We start from the raw sequence: 21,716 nt of genomic DNA, 5'->3' as shown, positions 1-21,716 counted from the left end.
TATTTTTTTTATATATATATATATATATTATATATATATATATATATATATATATATATATATATATATATATATATATATATACTTCCCCTGGAAATGGGAAGGGAAAATTAGTTTTCAGAAATTTTTCATGAAAGCGCTGAAAGGGGAGAATTGCACAAGCTTCCTTTTCTCATTGAAGGCTATTTTTGTTCGAGCCGTGACGCTTGGGCTACAGAGCGCCGCAGCGATTCAATAGCCTTTATTTTATACCCCTCGTGTTAACTCACACACTTTTCTTTCCTTATTACACGCTTTCTTCGCTGCGAAGGCTCTGCACTCTTATTTCTTGATTCATGCTCGTCTTCGTTGTATGCACGCATACACGAATACCTTTACGCATCTCCCTTTCTCTCTTTCTTCCAATTTCTTTCAGTCTATCTTTTTCTCATTCTGATTTATTCATTTCTCTCGCATCTTTTTTCCATTATGCTCTATAAAGTGGTAAGAACAGCCATTACTTTTTATACATCGTCATTTTTTTCTTCATTTTTGTTATTACGTAATCGTACGCTTTTGCGCTTCAATTTTCTACGAGCTTCGCGATACGCTCGGTCAATTCTTGAACATTCACAATATATTAGTAGCTACAGTTTTTAATTCGAGGCGTGCTTTATTTTTTACGTCTATACATAATTTAAATCTTGACTTGTTAATTAGTTTTGACAATGAGGAAATGAAGAAGGACGAACAAGCGCAGAAGCTTTAATTTTTGCAATTAAATTTCCATATATATTCTTTCTTGGTTCCCATTCCCTACGTGTCTCGAGGAGTAGATGGAGGCATTGCAAAGAGGGTTCGCGATAGGATGCAAGAAATGCCTGGTTTCTTTTATTCATTCTCACCCAGTAAATGCTAACTATGTGCGAATAGCGGATTATTGTTACTCGTATGTCAAAGAACGTAACAACTTTGGGCTCGTGCGCTCTACCGGAGGACTTAATGATTAATCATTCTGCCCTGCTCGTTAAAAATCTTTTTGCCTCGTATCAATTATACATATGAGAAACGAAGAGTGGAAAAGAGATAGATAGAGATGCACAGAATCAGAGAGGGAGTATAGGTGGTGGGGATGAAAGGGAGGCAAGACAAAATGAGGACGTAGCTTTGAATTCTTGAGGATGAATTGTGTGTGCGCCCTTTTAGGATGTGTTTTATTCACGCGGATTTCATAGGCTTCTTTTAACATTAATTAACAGAGGTGGTAAATTTCATAGTGAAGTGCGGAAATTTAGTAACTGCATTTCTTGTAGTAATTAACAGTGTAATCACGTTTTTACATTTCAAAGAAAACATTTATAAATGAAAATATATTTATGTATTATTTTATATATTTTGTTCAATATAAAAAATTTTAAATTATATTTATTGAAAAATAATAAACATAATTATTATAATTTAGTTTTTATAATTGAAGAAATGTTGAATTTTTTTATACATGAAATTCGAAAAGTTCGCAAGAATTTTCTAAAAAAAAACTTTTTAAATTCATCAGATTTTTAAAATGTATTTTTATAGTGAACGCATTCATTATTTTATGAAAACAATAATTTTTTTATATATGAAAATAAAACAGCAATTAAGTTTCGTAAAACTTTAGATGATGTGGTGTATTATTCACAATCAACTCAATTGAAGCTATAAAAATGTGTTCTTAATTTATGAAAATATGCTAGTAAAATAGAGGAATGTACATGACAAGATAATATCGTATTTGCTGCAAGCTTGAATCAAAAAGTCCAAATTACTTGAAATTCTTCTGAAAATGAATACAATTTTATGCGTGTACGATGCAGGTGTTTCACATCAAGCAAAGTTGTAGAGAGTAGTGCTTACATTATGTGGTGTACGAAAGAAAAGAACGGCAGAAAGTCGATCTCCATCATTGTCGTCGTTGAATCTGAGAGAGCGAGTATTAGTAAAATATTAAGAGAGAGTGTGTATCTTGGCGTCTTCTTCAGCATTCCACTGCTCTGTTCAAGTAAATTACATCCTGAATCGCGTTTCTTCGGTACTAGTCGGGCTTTTCCTATTCTCGTATAAGTATACACTATGTTTGTTGTACGTTCATAAGATATGTGTAAAAATATGTGTAAAATCTTTGAATTGTAAAGACTTGTAAACAGTAATATCATTTTTATTTTTCTACGTCTGATTTAAATGTTTTAATAAATTTTGATAAATTTTATAACAATTAATTTTGTATTTATTAAGAAATAATTTTCATTTACGATAAATAAAATTTCGATAAATTGTAAAAATAAAAGTTATTTATTTTATTTAAGTTATTTATATGTTAAGTAGATATTTAGGTTGTACAATTTTAATTTTAGTAAAAAAATTCTTTACGCGTGAGATTAGATCTTTTTTTTTCGTTTGCTTTTGTAGAGCATCGATTATTGAAAAATACTTTATTTAAGTGGTTCCCTACAAATCTAATACTATTCGTCTCTAAATGATGAGCAAAGAATAAGAAAAAAAAGAATAAAAAAAAGAGTTAGATGGACAAATAGGCAGACAGACAGCCAGATAGAGAAAAACAGAGAGAGAGAGAGAGAGAAGGTTGAAGACATTATATCGAACGAGGTTCAGGATACCATTTATATCTTCTGTCCGATGTTCTTGCCCGGAATATGGAGCTCATACAGCTGCACAGCAACGTCAATATGCTCATCCCGGACGAAGAGAGAAGCGGTAATGACTACAGTAGCATCTACCCTGATCAACATCAGAAAGAGAGAGAGAAGGACGGCAGGTAATACTTCATTGACGAGAGAAGGAGGGAACGAAGGAGGTAACAAAGGAGGCGAGAGAGCTCGTGAAGGCAGAGTTGAGCATAGGTGGAAAGAGTAACAGGAGGAGTTGGCTGAGAAACTAACGGAAACGGGGATGGAGTGAGCCCGGCGGGGCGAGAGATCAGTGCGCCACCAATATTACTTCCAGCTCCTAAGATTACCAATATCTTTGAAAGGCGTTGCTCGTTCACTTCTAGTGATAGTACTGCTACTGGTAGTAGCCGTTGTTGTGGATGTGGTAGTCTCATCCTAAAATACGAAGGGAGGGGTAAAGCTTACTGAGATATAAAGTCTAGCGATCATAGCCAACTGTAACTTCGTACCTCAATTTTTGCGACTTCATTTTCTGAAATATGAGCGCTGATAACGGAAAGTATGAGTTAAGAAGCAAAAAGAAAAATTTACTTTACAATTTCCGATCTCTCGATAAATTTATATATAAAAATACACGATAAATGAATGAACAAGAAAAAAATTCTTTTCTCGTCTCTAAAAAATACACCGATTGTCTATTTCTTCTTCTCTTTATAATAGTATGGTTTATGACATTATGAGATATAAGCACATCAGCTTTACCCCCGATCCCGACCTTAGGATAAGCTCTCCAAGTCGCACGTAAAGGAGCACATTCGTGTCAAAGCTGCTTCTATTTTCAGTACTCATTTGGTACATCGTAAAGACGATGGCCTGGCCTCGCCTGGCCCGAACGCCGCCTTACCTTTTATGAAAGTGTACTTCATTCCATGATGGCTTTTTTATGCCTTTTGAGCCTTACAACCTGTCTCCAAACTCAACGTATATTTTTCTGCGGATATGCGTATATGGACGAACGCAAAAACTTCTTAATGTCGAGTATTATAAGAATATTGTTAAAACATTATATTAATTTCACGTATTCGTACACATTGAACTAAGATTTTAGATAGATAAACTCTTTTGTTATTAGATATTTTCAGTTTATTTTTAACATCGATTAAGAAGTGCTTATTTAATATCATCATTTATTCGCATAAAATGACAGCAAAAAAAGTATAAAAATATTTTAATTCATTACAAGGAGAACATTTATCTTCAAAACAAAGAGTAGATTTTATAGATATTTTGCATTATTATCTACAGGCTGGAACAATTGATCTACATTTTTAATATTATCAAACATTAAAAAGTGATTCTCTAAAAGTTACTTGGTCAATTAAAAATAATCATCCGGAACGACAATTGCAGCAAATGTAATTTTAAATAATTTTTTAATTTAATATGTACAAACTTTTTATACGCATTGTTTTTATTAGAACAGTCTTAAATCAGTTAAATTAAATAAAGTTAAATTAATCAATAAAATGAAGTTAGTATTGTATAATTTAGAAAATTAACTATTATATTTCTATTAAACCAAGATAAGAAATATATATCTTTTGTTACCAATTAAAAATTTATTAACAACAATAATAAGAGATCAATGATTGATTAAATTTATCATAAAAAATTAGTGACATTAACATAAATTATTTATAAATCGATTGTTGTCACATTTTATAATTAAATTATCCTAATTAGTTCATGCTAATTGACGTAATTTATTGTGTAAGATGAAAATTTTTATGGACTAAGAATAGTCAAATAAAATTATAGAATGTGATTTCTAATGAAGCTATTGTACATCTAATTTATATTCTGGTTGCATCAAGATGTGAAGATAATATCAATTTTTGTAAAAATAAAGATTGAAAAATTAAATTATTAAACTTAGCATGATGACGAGTGCGAAGGACATATTGGAGAATCATTGTAAAATCTTTGTAAGAGTTAATATTTATGACTCAAAATATCAATCATTCATCTTCTAAAGGGTAGAAAAAGAAATAAATCATTCGCTAAAATAAAAAGCGATTGTATTCATACCCTTGATGCGTCTATCTTGAGCATCCTTTCTTATTCCAAATTTGTAATCACAATACATAACAGTTATTACTTTGACATGTAAAGCAGTTCCGTCAGAGTCCGCTTAAGGTCGTCGAATTGCATGTACACAATGGATTCGAGTCACTGCTTCTACTTTTCCCTCCATGCACTATGTCTTATTCCCTTTTCGCCCTCTATATGGCAGCGTCGCAAAGCCTTAATCCGCGAACGTATTGGAGCTAATGTCAACAACGCCCTTGTCGGTCGTCTCGTTACACTTGTATAAACTTCCACGCGCGACGAAACGATCGAGCATCATGATGTTGTTCGAAAATACGTATATACCAAACATTTTGTGTGAATCCAGTATTCGTCAGTCAAACAGTATTCGACTCTCGTGTACCCAAATTTCGTTGTTATACTGACAAAACCAAATCGTAGTTTTTAAAGTAAGTTTTGAAATTTTTAATCTATTTCATTCGAATTGAGAGGACTATAATAATTATGCAATATTAATTATTAAGACTTTAATTTTTAATTTTGATTGGAGGTATACTTGAAAAAAATATTTGAAAAAAAATAATATTTTGTAGGTATTATTTTAGTCGTAAATGCGTTTGTTCCCCTAATATAGGAGTATCGTGAGATTGTCGTGGTGAAGCATCTCATGTGGGTATATGAGCCTATACGGACGAAGTGGATCTTCTTGCTTGTGGATAGAGACCGCGGCTGACCCTACGTTATATGTACGCATTATACAGTAGTATGCCTATGTATAAGCGAATTGTGTGTAATCCACCCCAACGTCGAATAATCGCTATTGTATTGCTTTCCCGCGTGCCCGAAGTCCCATCAGCGGTGTTTCGAACGTGCGCCAGCAAACTAATGTGCCTGCGTGCTTACGTCACACTCTCTCTCTCTCCCTCTGTCTATCCCTTTCTTGCTCCCTTACTCTTTCTTGAACGAGTCTCTATTGTCATACTTTAATGAGAGTCGTAAAGGCGACAATCATATTGTAACAGACAATTGCTTACACATGTGACATTGACATGTGTTGAATTTTTCTTGGTTCATACAACTTTGGTAATTGCTATGGTTAACACTTATTATTTATTACTGAATAACTGCTACACATCCATGGAATGTAAATGCAATTTTTTTTTTAATTAATGCAACTCATCATTATTATCTTATAAATAATATAACTTTTGGAAACATATGTATATAAAAATTGATTAATTTTTATAAATCACATTAATTCCACTTTATTTTTATTAAACGGATCTTAAATGTTATTTAATATAATTCAATATTTGTTTAATATAGTTATAAGCATTGTAATTTTTACACTAAATTCATTACGATTTGAAAATTTTTATATTTATACTTCAAATTTTTAATTTAAAATTTGATAAGAAATTTATCTTTGTTACTACACAAACACTGAATTCTTTATTAATATTGTCAATATTTAAATAAAATTTATACTTTTGTATTGTTATAAGTTTCTTTAGTATATACTGTAGATTTCAATTAGTAAAAATAAGATTAGTCTGTAAGAAATTGTATTAATTTTTATTTATTAATATTTAATGCAGAATAGAAAATTTTAATTTTTTGGTTCGATTAGATATCAAAGTGATCATTTAATCAAATTAAACTAAGTAAACAGAAATATTTCTATTCATGAAAATAAATATCATATTTGTATTTAATAGTTTGTTGTTCTAAAACTATAGGTTCAAATTATTAGTAACATCTTTGTGATACTATAATGTACAATTTTATAAAGTTTCATTGGCATAATTAACAATTAAAATAGAACAAAAATTTTAATAATAAATAAAACAATATAAATTAGTCACCTTTACAATCGATATACTTTTATATTGAAAATCATACTAAAATTCGGCATATTTTTTCATTTAAAATTATTAATATATTATATATATGTATCTTTTTAAAACCTCATTAATCCTATAAATGAAAATGAACAAAAATAATTTCATTAAATAAATAATTCAGAAGCTTCATTAAATAAATTTATAAATATATATATTTAATGCATTCATTTTAATTTATTTTAATTGTATTTATTATTTGAAAAAATTTTCAGATTGTAAATTAATAAATTGTGAAAAAATATTAATTGAATAATTTTGAAAATTTTTTTTAAACATTAATAGTAATTTTTTAGCTTTTATTACAATTTAATAAATAAGATATACCAGTTTTTTAATGCAATTAATAAAAAATATTTATGAAAGTTACTTCTTTAATGTTTGATTCTTAATGTACGTAAAATGATGATATAACATATTTATTTAACTATTGTGGCTTTCAATGAACCATTGAAATGATTGAAAGCATGAAATAGTTTAACTGTTTCATTTTCGTGGCGATTAAAACTGCAGCAGTGCAATTTAAATTAATTATATGAGTAAGAAAAAATTTCACAACATCTTCACATAATAAATTGCGCAAATTCGTTGAGATACTGTATGGAATTAACAATGTCATCTCATTTTACTATTGGGATACGTATTAAATTGACATCGTACATAAACAGTTGAAGACTTGTGTAATGTTACACGACAAGAATAAAAATCCTGAAATAGTCTCCTCATCATATAATAACCGTAAAGGTCATAAAGGCTATCTTAATTTCTCAGCGTGGACCGCTTTTCCTGTACAATATGAAAGATTTTCTTGGATATTGTCTACTATAGACTATTGTGGATTTTGAATTTTTTTTCTCAATGCTTACTATTGCAACTGGAAGTATTATTTTCATTGCACTCTTTAGTTTACGGAAAAAGTTTATCAGTTATGCTTTTGATATGGGTTGCTCTCGATTTGCTGTTCAAGGATTTGTTGTACGTGTTGGAGCTCATCACTCATGACTGAGTGTTAGAGGCACTTACAATGTATAATAATTACTCAGCTAGTACAATAATCGCACGGAGCTTCAGAGAGACAGATTAGGATCTGGCGTACTTATTTTGACATTCTTATCGCAGAATCGCAGAGTGCGCTAATCCCTCGGGCGGTACGCGTAATCTCTAGCCCCCACGCGCACCCCAACAGCCTTTATATTCTTTCTTCCTTTTACTCTCCCTACCAACTCCCATTGGTCCCTAATGCTTACGCACGCTCGCTTACGTATATATACGTGCATACACATCAATAGTGCGTCTCTCTCACGTATTTCTCTTTTTTTGCTCTTTCGTTTTATATGTCATCACTGTCTGTTTCTTTGCCTCTGTTGTCGGCTTTTTCGATGCGTTCGCTGTAATCCTCTATTAATTGCCGCTACAAAGACTAGCCTCCCTCCCCCAATTGGCGGTCACCCAAGCGCTTTGAAATATTTATGATGTTGATCTTCAATCGTCATGAGTGAGCGCAGAGCCCGACAAATTCTCTTTCGTTTCTACTTTGTGGCTTTGAAATATTCATACCGCGTATTGCTTATCAAGAACCATTCGTTTTATTATTGTCTTAATAATTTTATACGTCTCATCTTTTCTAATTCTTTATCATCATTAGAATTCAGTTTGATTTTTATAATTATTTTATGATTTATTGATAATAAGAAACTCTATACCATATCATACCGATATTGATAATAATTTAAATCGCTTTTATATAGTAATACATTTTTTTTATCATAAGAGATACCTGTACACTGTTTTAACATCATTAAGTAAAATCTAGTTTTAGAATTAATAGGCTAAATAAAGTAGGTATATATTTTCTAATATTAATATAACAATAGTAATGAAATAAAATTCTTTCATTAAATTAAATATATAATAATTCAAATAATCAATTAAATTATTATGACAAAGTAGCCTTAATCGGATAAAACTTAAATTGAGTTTAAAATTATCAAAAGTTTATTCATTTTTATCTTTTATCGTAATGTGATTATTTGTGTAATTATATAGTATGCAATTGTTATTGTCTTTTGATGTTTTTGAATTGATTTTTTGAAAAATAAAATAAAATTTGCAATAGTATAATGTAAAATTTACACAATATCAAATTTTTTGAGTTTTAACTTATTAACGTATTAAAAAATTTTATTGAATTTTCTTATTTTTTCTTAAGCATTTAACAAGTGGAATTGTTATTAAGATAAAGTTTATTACCTTGATAAATTTATATTTCACTTAAATTATGTATTAATATTAATATCAAGTCTAACAGTAGATACTGCAGTGCCATAAGAAGTAAGAGTAGAACTAATTTTAAGAGTAATACACCCCCCCCCTCCATTGTAACGGCATGTAATAAATGATTAAATATCCAATTAAAGTACCGTTATTTATGCATGGTTGAAAACTATTTTATAATTCGAAAAACTACTGATATTATATACTGAGTAATGATAGCTAAAAGTAGGATTTACTAAAATAATTTAAAATGGAAAATTATAGAAAAGGATAGGAAAACTCGAAGAGAAGAGGCGCAAACCAATGACTTGCCAGACTATATTACGTACTAACATACATATACATTTAGAAAATTCTTTGAAGTGTATACGGTGTAGATATCCTTACTAATAAGAAAGACAAGTCGATGGAATGAAGATGATGATAACGTTCAAGAGTGTGAGGGAGAAAGAGAGAGAGGGAGAGAAATGGAGAGAATGAGATAGATAGATGCATTGGTCGATATATAGATAGATAGATAGATAGACAGATACATGATACATTGATCGATAGGTAGACAGATTGAGAGAAAGAGGGGAAGGGGGGATGAGTAGGGTGACAGAAATGGAGAGAGAAAGAGAAGAAGACTTGAAGTGTAAATGGCAGCACGGTAACTTGGTTAGTGAATGATGCACTTGCCGGTGCTCGCTATAAGAGTTAACGGTGCGCATCCACGCGCGTACTCACCATTCGCAACTGCAGCTTTTAACGATTCGTATGTCATTTAATTTAATTTGACGATTGGTCGTTAAATGTATGACCAGGGCTCCCGTTCTTTTTGTTTCCTGTACTAACTAACATTAAATGTAGCACCTTCGACTGGACCGAATAATTATTGGATCGTTTTTGTTTCGATTGCTATTGATCTTGAAAACCTGTCATGTCTTTATATTTTATTTTTATCCGTAGTATATATTATTTTTATATTATTTCTGTCTTTCTACTTTATACTAGGATATAAATTGTAATAGTAAAGAGACGTCATTAAGATGATAAAAATTCCCTTTTTATCTAGCTTTCTAAATAATTATCGAGTGCTTTTAACGCTTAATATTAACATTATTTATATGTAAAATATTTTAAAATTTAATAAACAGATTTTATTAAATCCTATCACTGCATACGTACTCAAAAAAAATACAGCGCATAGCTACAACATACAAGTGGTATAATTATATACTGAAATTTATATTGAGTTTATGTTAAATTTATATGAAAATGATATTTTCAATATAATTTAACTGTTTTTTATCAGAAATTTTGTTCATATTATATACTACTAAATTAATGCAGTACGGATAATAAAATCTTAACATTAAAAGTGAAGCAAAATTATAATTAAAAATATTGCAACTCTTTAAGGAATAATAAAAAAATTTATATTATCATTTTTGAGGGAATAAATTTTTTATCAAAGTAGTAATGGTTTATAATGTGATAAAAGCTTTATAAACATTTATAGTATTCGATGATGGTTAAGCTTATTAATGATTGGAACACTCTATTTATAGTGTTCTTGTATGAGAATAATGAATCAAGATTCTCAGCACGTGCAAATTATAATATAAATCTAAAATCTAATTACGGTACGATCAGTGACGAAAACATTTTCTAAAGTTGATAATTATTACGAAGAAATAGTGTTTTATAAAATACAATTTTAAATAGGCTAATAATAAGATTTCAATAATTTTATTATATTGTCTATTTACATAGATTAAAAAAAGTAGTATTAGTTATTCTTATCTCTTATTCACTTCAAATAAATCACCTTTTCTCTCTCATTCTACTCTTGTTTTCTTCGTTTCAGATACAGAAAAGCTTCTTTATTGCTATAAATTTCTCTAGCAACTGATAAAAGAAAATATAGTAAGTAAATGAATGCAAAAGTACAAATGAAAGAAATATATCTGCGTGATGTCTACATGTTCATACTAAAATTAAAATCAGAAGAAATCATTGATGTATAATTGACGTGCATGCAGATAATTGGTAAATCGACGTTGCGACATTGATGGGGAACGGTTTCTATAAAATATGCATATGCACGATTGAATATCAGTGTGCAACATAGTGCAATATCATGTATGATAACGGTAAATATTAATGATTCTTTTATTTCATTCGTTTTCATAATAAGAGAAGTGATGCCGATATTCTGTATAAACGTAGAAAAGAGTAAAAGAAATTCTAAGATATGATTATGATAAGCTTAAAACTACGAGTGTGTCTGTATATACATGTATTACAGTGAAAATCATTTTAAAATATACATTATGTAAATATAAATAATTAAAATTTATTAATTATAATGTTCTCTTAATATGAAGGTAATTTTATATAAGTTCATAGAGACGTAATTATACTGGATAATTATTTTATTCTTTCATTATCAGAGATCGCAAAAGAAATATTGTGGTAAACAAACTACGATGATATTTTTAGATATTCAGAGATTACTACAAAATTTTTGACATTACATGTTATTTTTCTATGTAAATTTAATTTTTTAAATATTTTCTTCTCTATACCAGCATATAATCTTAAAACTGAAGAAATTAATTTTTTAACAATTATTATCGTGCGTTTATAAAAATAGGAGTGAAGCATGTATTAATTAAAACTATTAAAAATAAGTATGGCCGTGAATTTTGTGGTAGACAATAATAGTATTTATGAATAATAAATTTAGATTCAGTAGAATGAAATAGAAAGAGAATGGCAGTAACGAAAGTCGCTACGATGATTAATATAGTGCTCTATTGAAAGCAGAAGTGTTGATGGAGAAACATAAGATAAAAAAATCGAAAATTTAATATTTGTGTATCATATCGATTTTAAAAATTTAATAAATTACAAATAATCATATATAGATTTATTTTATTTAATAATGAAAGTATTTTTCAAATGTACTGCATCAATACATTTAATTGTTTAATTATTCATAAATTTTATACCCTAAGCCTGTAATTTAAACAAAAATGACTAAAAATTTATTTTAAAAAAATCACTATAAAAAAAGTAATAGAAAACATACTGGGTTATTATAATGAGAATCGCTGTCAGAACATCAGCTCAAACCTAACATAATAAATACCGCGACGAGCCCTTGACGGAAGGTTGAAGCTCACACGGTGCACGAGCGGCATCCGGTGATCAGAGGGAGCACGTGCCAAAACTAAAGACCCTCGCTCCCTTTACCCTTTGCGGTTATATCACTGTATCGCGGTGACTTGCCGCCACACTTGTTCTTCATTATTGTATTCCTACGTCTCTCCCGATCGTCTCTGGATTTCCCATCCCACTACGTTCCTCGTAGACGCTGTTTCATTCTTCATCTCCGTTTTAGTAATCTTTACTACTTCTCTATACGTGCTACTGTTCTTTGATTTATTTCATTATCTATTTTTCACTTGTTGTACCTCCAATACATGTAGTATGTGCTTTTATGTTCATAATCATTTTTGTATATATTCCAATACACTTTGTGCAAATTCCTCTTTACAATGGAAATTAGGAGTTCGATGTTACAGAGAATTGCTAATCCATTATCATGCAAATTTACGATTTTTTGTTGTGATTATTATAAATTTCTAATTTGGTGCGATTTTTCCTTTATATATTATGGTGAAGGATTATAAACTAAAAAATAATGTTTAGTCTTGTTTAAGAATCAGTTTAATTTCCTATTTATGATTTTAATGTATTAATTAAATGAAAAAAGTTTTGTCGTTACCTTCTATTTTTCGTAAATGAAATAATTATGATGTGGAATATTAACGTTAGTAGTAACTTTTTAAGTAGAAATTTCATATAGATTATTATAATGTATGAATATTAAAGTAATGTAATACATAAAATATTTAATACAAAGTATGCGTTTAATAATGATGAGTAATAAAGATTTGATTAAATTTATAGTTTTTCTTTTTTATGTATAATTATTTATTTTTTTACAATATTATTAATTTTTTAATAATTAATGTATGAGAAAATGCTTACAAGAGAAATATATTGATATTGAATAATACGTTGTCATATTCATTACATATAAAAAACTCGAATTTTTATTTGAAAATACTCCTAAATGTAAGAAGATAGATTCTTATTAATGGAAAGAAAGAAAGAGGCTGAGAAGTCGAGAGTTATATTTTAGACAATAATTTGGACATATGTGGTCCATACGAAGCACGAGAAGAGTTAAAAGATAGAAACCTATAGACACAACAGGAACCAATCTTTTTTTTGCTCGTTTGTCTGTCTGCTTTGCTGCTGTTTGTCTTTCTCTCATGGATGCATTTTCTTATGCATCTATTATTGCATGGTATATATGTAAAATACGAGTACTAGCATATACCCTTGACGTTGTTATCATTAATACTTACACATATATACACTGAAAGTTTTTGAGAGGATCTGATCTACGTTTTACATACGTGCACCGAGGATATTCTAGAGGCTCTATTCTCGATCTTTACATCTGGTTGATGCGGAAATTAATCCACGTATGTTACATACGTCTCATGAAATTACATATTGGATTCTTTTGTACTTTCTGTTTGTAAAGAGGTGATTTTATTTCTCGGTATTTCATTGTAAAACAATAAAAGAGTTCTGACATGGATTATAAAATGGAAGTGAATTGTCAGAAGATCACACATACTATTGCAAACGTATTGTAAAGACATTAAATAATCTCAGTTCCAGACAATCGAATAGAAAGATATTAAAATTATAAATATTTAAATTAATTTATATTAATATTTCTGAATCTCATAAAATTTAGGATGCATATAATATAAAGTTTTAAAATAAATATTAGTAAGTAATTAATATTTATCAACTACTATGTTTACTATGTTTACTAACATAGGTATGCAATATTAATAAATATTAATAGATAAATCTTCAATGTTGGACAAAAATAAATAAGTTAAACAAAATCTATTTATATAAACTATTTGAATTTGGATAAACTACATAATACAATCTTTCTTGTTGTTTTGATGATTACTACATGGCAAAGCAATAACATTATTTTAGTAACAGAAGCCAGTAAAAGACATTTTCTAGTTATCTTTCCAAAAAATAATAACATATAAATAGATTAATATTTAACATTATTAAATAGTTCTAACGGCTCGACTAATAATTAATAGCTTTCACAATATTAATAATTTTTTTTATCGAAGAAACGTTTACTCGTATATAATCTATATTAAAAAGCTACGTGAAACTAAAATACAATTATTTAGAATTAAATTTTTCTTGAAAAGGCACTTTCAGAACATATATTAATATGTAGAAACAAAACATTAATTTAGATAGAGTTCTAGTATCCGTTTGCATGCAAAAAGTCATTTAAATAAGGATCAGTCAGTTTATTGAACGTAATTTCATAAGAATGGCTCTATGTGTAGTAAGAGACAGCTCGTGTAAAATGACGCTATTAATTACCTGTAGCAATAAAGCAACGGTGCAGCGGCGAATGTCGATATATGTGGGTTATAAAACGCCGTTCTAAACTATCATCATGCTATGATCATTGATTGGACAAGTGTTCAGAGTTCGTTAGACGCGAAAAGACGAGAGATGATGCTTTAAACGATTCTGTCTAAGCCTCTTCACGTGTATGTACACGCTTTCCAATTCCGATTTTTGAACGGCACTCCTTTAATTCATCAAATGCCAATTTGTGACTTACGGAGTGGTAGATTTTAATCGCGAACTTGTTTTTTAACATATGAGCTGATTTTGTGTCCCTGTATATTTCGACCAACTTGCGCGCGCAACTTTTTTATTACACTTTTATTGCAACGTCTTGTAAAGCGAATAAGTGAACGTATGTCGTTTGCATAATGTATAAATAGGCTTCATGCGATTCCGAGCTCAAACGAGAGTCGTGCGATAATTGTGGTCATACGATAATGATTGTATGTTGATTGCAGTTAAATTAACTTTCTATGAGTGCATGGCTATGTTAATTTTTTTAGGTTTTGGATAAAGCCGTAAGATTTTTATATTTCTAATTTATAAATAAACAAATATTTGTAAAAGTTGTTTATGCTATCTGATTAGAAAGTCAACTTCATTGACTTTAGAAAACAATTTTCTTTATTATTATTATTTTTCATTATTTGTGAAAATCATACAAATACCATCTTTATTCTTGAAAGCTTAAAATGAATCCGATCTACAGTACAATCTTTATGTATATATACAGTCATTCGTCCGTTTCTCTCCCTTACACACACGTGCGAGCACACTAAGTCTATATAGTGATTTTTCATATATAAAATGAATAGGTTTGATAATTAAATAATTATTATAATATAAAGCAGCTATATTTTACTTTTCATTTACTCAAGTTACATTACATTTTATTTTGAATAAAGGTATAATTTAATTTTCTATTTTATGAATATCGAACCAAATATTTCTTTTAATATTTCTCTACAAATTTCTCTACTTAAACTACAAAGTGTATTATAATTGAATAAATTATTTAACTTACGTTTATAATTTCAATTTACTGAAAGCTTCGTTGAATAAATGTCTTACCTGAAAAATAAAAATAATATTATTTTATTGATCAATATGTAGAAATATAATTATTATAGTAGCTCATTATTCTAATTTGATCTTAATTTAATATTTAATAATATAATAGAATTTAAGCTTTTAATATAAAATAATTTTAAATAGGAGTATGAAAAAAAATTTTTTTCTTTTTAATATGGTTAAATTTCTTATTTGATTGTTCATAAGTTCAAACGTTGACACGATATATCATTCAAAATTCATTAATACTTAACAAATTTATAACAGATTTTGGATAAATTATAATTTTGCATTAACAAATAATGTAATACTATTATTTGAAATAAAAATCAATGCTTGTAGGTTTTACTTTTATATGAAAATAAGTATAAAATGTGTTTATATTTCTAAACTATATATTTTCTTTTATATTATATATTATATAAAATACATTATTTTCCGTTTCAATATATTTTGATTGAAGTTTTAAAAGCTTTTATGGCAGAAAGTGAAAGAATAATTATTAACTTATATTCATACAGTATTTCAAATAATTATTTTCATATTGAATATATTTAGGATTGAAGTAATAATAAGTTTTAAATTAATCAGTAAGAAAAGAATATAAATGTATATAAAACAAATAGATTATTACAAGGTTATTTCAAGTATTTTTTTATTATTATATTAGAATTCATACTTAGTTTGTAATATTAAAACAAAAGTTTAGATATCTATATTGTAATAAATTGTTAAATGCCACTCAATTATCAATTTCTTATGAAAATGTTTTAGATATAAATTATTTTCATTAAAATTAATTTTTTAATTGTAAAAAATGAAGTATATTAATTTATTTGAAATAAAAAGGAAGTTTTTCTAAAATAATCGATTTATTTAATTATAAATAATATGAATAAATAATTAATTTTCTTAAATTGAAGTCTTATTGAATATTTATACTTTTTCTACAATTCATATTATTATTTCTGCTTGAATACTTGAAAATCATACATTTAATATTATATAATGAGATTTTGCATATTTTTTTATTGTTTTTTATTTTTCTTATAATTTTATTATAATAATTTTTTTATATTAAATGTTAAAATTAAGAATCTAAATCTTAGCTAAGAGATATAAATGTGAAAAATAGAACAACAGTCCAAATATCATTTGTAACTGTATAGAAAAGATGAGAATAATAGTTTCATATCTTTTTATTCATAATTTTCATGCTACTCTCTTAGAAGAAAATAAATACTTGAAAATGGAATGATTAAATAAAAAAACCAAACAGCATGACTGTTTTGGGGATAATTGAAAGTGGCGCTTGAAAAGAATTTCTTCTATGTTGCTTCTGCCGACCGTTTTTGTTGATCTGGTAAGAGAGAACGACAGAGAGATAGAAAGAGAGAGAGAGAGAGAGAGAGAGAGAGAGAACAGTAAAGTCGACTTCCGGATGGAATGGTGATCACCGGTCATTATGAATGCATAATGACGCATATGAATTCATGATTTAGCCGATCGGTACTTCTCATTAATGCTCGACTAGTTTCAATTCGTCCAATTTCGAAACAAAGTGTACCGAAATTAGATATTAAATATATATAATTTCATTTTAAAAGATACATTTATAATACTGAATAAAAACGTAAACATTGATTATTTTGAATATCTTAATTAATTTGAAACCTTATTTTGATAGAAGCTGTCATATGTATTATAAACAAATATAAAAATATACTTCAAATTTGGTCAGATTAACTTTAAATTATTATAATTGCAGATACCTTATACATCATGTATCTTTATAAATATTATTTTTCCTTTTTTGTAGATATTAATTCTTTAAATAATAGATTTACATGTTTTAGTCCATCTGAAGGGAGAACTTATTATAAAAGAATAATTTCTACTATAAATTCATTTTAGTGCTTATACATAAAATTTTAAGAAATACTGAGTTAGATATTGTATGTACTTTCAATATCTAAATTCGTAATTATATTTGTCTAGATTAAAAATCTGATGATTACAAAAATACAGCAAAATGTTGAAATTGGTTTGCATTAAATTATGTATAAAATATATATGAATGTATATAATCTTTCCGTAAGATTAAGTATTAATTAGAGAAAAAGATAGAAGCAAGGGGTAACTGAATCAAGGTAGGGTTGTGCAGCCTATACAGACCTCGGATTTTGACCTTCCGATCCCTTCTAATAGTTTTTTTCCATATTGGCTTCATGGGTATCAACTATTTTCGAACCTATTAAAACAAAAAAGTAGAATAAAATTACATGCTTTTTTTATATCATAAATGTCACGAAGATCTTGATTATAAATATGTATATATAAATAAATATTCAATTTTGTAAAGTCTAAAAAAGGATAGAAATTAGTTAAATACACAAATAATTGAATTGTATAAAAAATGGAGATTTAATAGTGAAGAATACCGAAAAGAAAAATATTTTTTATTTATATGATGGATTGAATGAACTATAATCTATATTTATTTTCATGCATAATTATATTCATTTTATTTAAATTAGTTGATTAGGTAAAAGAATTCCTACTATAAAAATTATTACATAGTTTAACCTTTTACGCTGTATTAATTAATAAAATAATTAAAAATTTTGAAATATTTGAAAATTATTACATATTATTAATTTGGTAAAAATTGTATACAATCCTATTTTATAATTTAGTCATTACTTTTATTATATATATAGAGCATCTAATATAATTGTATACTGATGTCAATTACAGAATCTATAAAATATATAAACGAACATTAAAATTAGTTATTAATTATAAATTAATTATAATTTAAATATTAAATTCATTTTTTATTACTCAATTAATTTGAAATTATAGCAAAATTAGGAACTCAAAATTATTTTGACAGGTATTGAATATATCGTATAGAGACTCTTAAAGAAATATACGATTTATTATTTAAATTTTATAATATATTTTTTTATAAATGAGTCAAAATATTAAATGGATTAAATATAAAATTAAATAGATTAAAATAGAAAAGAAGATTTAAAAAAAAAAATGTTTGTATGAATTTCGTTACATGGTATTCAATAAAGAAAAAGCATTATTAATTATGTCATTCTGACTGTTACAAAAAAATGGCATTCGTTGAATCAAATTAATGATTATTAAAAAATATTATTTTTAAAACGTATGTTGTATTTATTTAGACGCGATTATATATTGCATGAGCACTACGAAATTTCGTATCGCTAGATCGTATATAAGGTCTAACTTGCTTATAACTTGTAAAAAATGAAGCTAATACTTTATACTGAAGTATGTTTAGCTTTTTATTTTTTTTCGATCTCTAAAACTGCAGCAGTCTCCACTTTCCCACTGTCCGGCTCTATCTTAGACTGAGCGCCTTCAATAATACAAACTTAAGTGAAGGTGGAGCTGCTCGGAAATTGTGATCGAAAGACAGTATCGGAAAGTAATACCTTAGACCAATGGGGGCCCCTGAATAAATGATGGGACAATATTTTTAAAACGCCTATAATTCACGCGGGGCCGCGGCTCGCGCTTACCCTCAAGGACGGACCGCTGTATTTATTGGTCCGTAGAGTATAGAGTGCAGCTTATATACTGAGTTTCTCTCTCTCTCTCTCTCTCTCTCTCTCTCTCTTTCTCTCTCTGTGCACATATATGTATTCAGCATTTTTCGAACCTTTCATGTTATCGAGAACGAAATAGATAAAAGGAGAAAGAGATAGATAGATGACTAGAGAGAAAGACAGAGAAAAAGAGAAAGAGAGAGAGAGAGAAAGAGAGGAGTTCATGGTAAAAGAAGGGGGCTCATCATTTATACAGTGGTGGGAATGTGCAAGGGTAAGATCTACAGTCTACTGGTTAGGTCTATTATTAACATTTTTTTTATGTTTTTTATATCTTAATATGATAAATGTAATCATGTAAATAACCGAACCACTAATATAACCGAATTGTTGTTATAATTATTTATGTTATCATATTTTAACTTAGTTTTAATTATTTTTTGTATAAAATAATTAGAGAATTATACAATGTAAATGATATATAAACTTGGATACTTTTGAAATAAATATATTTAGTTGAACTGATAGGACAGAAGATTTGTTCTTTTATACAAGATATTTGTTAAATAATTCAAGATATTTGGAAATAGTAATTTCAAATCGTTTTTAAAAAGATAATATATTATTAGTTCATACTCTCAAATTTCTAATAATCGCACGTTTTTCCGTAGTTTTAACTTCTCGATCCTATTTCACATTTGCAAAATTATCACACAATTAAAAATAATTGAATACCATATTAAGTTAATTTTATGGTACGTTGTAAATAGTCAAGCATATTAGGAAATTTTTCAAAATTACCTTTTTCGTAATATAAGAAAATTATATCTGCGATAAGAATAGAATGATTATATAAATGTCAAGGCAATTAAATTTCCTAGTTGGATATTTTTATAGAAGCGCGGTGAGAATGTTAACGAACTTGCTTACTGGAGCACAAAAATGACAAATAAAAATAATAAAAACGAATGGTCTACAGAAACGCGTTCGTTTCCTGTTTTCTAAGATTAAAGCGTAATATTAATTCTCTGTTATAATAACATCTGAAAAATCTACGGAAGACTTGTCAATTTTTGTACTCGTCTGATTAAAGTTTTGGTAAGTAATTTATTAATAATTAATTTTTAGTACTTGCATTTTATCTTTGTGCTTTAGTAAGTAAAGTACTTTAATGAAACTGGTTATGCACTGAGCCGTGTGAGGTCTTGAACTATAGTCAGTGATTTTTCATTCATATGGCGACTAAAAAGAGGAACGATTGTTTCGTTGCTGTTACCGCTTATGCATATATGATACAAATCAAGAGCTGAATTGTGCTACCTACCTCACGTTTTATATCATTTATATTAGCAAAGTCAATCGCTTACATATTAATTATTTTTTACTTGCTACTTTGTTTTTCAAGCTTTCTACTCAAGATTTGTTTTCTTCATGTTGAAACTTTTAATAATTGAGAGAAGTTTTTGGTTCTTGCTAAAATTACGGATTACTTGTGTTACTAAGTGTAGAGACAAAAATGAGACAAATGAATGTCCACTTTTTTTGAACCTTTTTTTATTTTGTATGTACTTTGCACATTAGTAATATTCACATATAAACTTGTTTTAAGATTATAATTCGAAAAGCAAACGAGAATTTATTTTATAGAAAAATGAGAATTTATATTTATATTAATTATCAGGAATAAAGTTCTTTTTATCAAATGAAAATTATTCATTTTTAATAAATTGAGAAGAATTATTCTTAAAAAATTCTGCCTATTGTTTACTTTCTTCGAGTAAATCTGATAGATGTTGCATAAATGCGTCTATAGATGGAAGATTCATAAGAAAGAAAAGTCGACTAATTGCCCGACCACAGGACTTTTATATCAGAAAATAGTCTATACGCAGTTGAAAAGAGGTACACACACACGTTTGTCCCTATATAAGTTACGCTCGTATTTTAGTCGAGGACTGACTAGTCCACGTAGATCGGCAAAAGATGTCAGGCAAACAGAGGATAAACAACCGATGAAATTCCGTAGATTCTTGTTGTGGTCGTATTTCTTGGGTATTATCTGGTCCACGGATATTTAAGAGACGTTTAGCATTGTATTGTCGGTGAGTGGCTGTAGCGACGAGTAGCTTGGCTGCCGATTAATGCAATTACATAGTTGATATTAATCGACGTCTGATCGGACAATAGGTTGGAAGTTATTTTAATTGGAGGGAAACCTCAATCGAGAGTGGACTTGGGAGAGATGGATGAAGTACATATAAATCGCAAATGTTACTCCTATAGGAATCAGTTGTAAGAATAGGGGAAACAGTCGTACGATCTCTAGTGACATTCAATCGTTTAGTCAATTGAATAAATATGGCTCTGCCTTTTTATTTCTATCTTAAATGAAGTTCAATTTTTTTTATCTTGTTTTATATGCAGTAGTTGATATATAATTTCAAATATTTAGTTTTATAATTGTTTTAAAGAGTTTGAAAATTTTATTTATAATTTATAGGAAATTAATACGTTTATTCATACCAATGTTGACATTTTTTTTATCATAAGTTCATATTTTATACAATAAATATTATTTATTAAATGAGATTTAATTTTTTAATAAATTAGTTTTATTT

At 28.0% G+C, this 21,716-nt stretch overlaps 1 protein-coding gene across 1 annotated transcript in view; it reads right to left on the bottom strand.

The window, feature by feature from the left end:
- Positions 1–17,752, bottom strand: part of Sox102F (transcription factor Sox102F) — a 115,902-nt gene extending 98,150 nt beyond the window's left edge. The window contains exon 1 of the mRNA XM_011501069.1: positions 17,687–17,752. The gene's annotated coding sequence lies outside the window, so the exon portion shown is untranslated. The remainder of the gene's footprint in view (positions 1–17,686) is intronic.
- Between the last annotated feature and the right edge of the window lie 3,964 nt (positions 17,753–21,716).

The sequence above is a fragment of the Ceratosolen solmsi genome, unplaced genomic scaffold, assembly GCF_000503995.2.
Source record: "Ceratosolen solmsi marchali unplaced genomic scaffold, CerSol_1.0 scaffold57, whole genome shotgun sequence".
NCBI lineage: Eukaryota > Metazoa > Arthropoda > Insecta > Hymenoptera > Agaonidae > Ceratosolen > Ceratosolen solmsi.
Note: the sequence above shows the minus strand (reverse complement) of the source record. Positions and strands in the feature narration are given on the sequence as shown.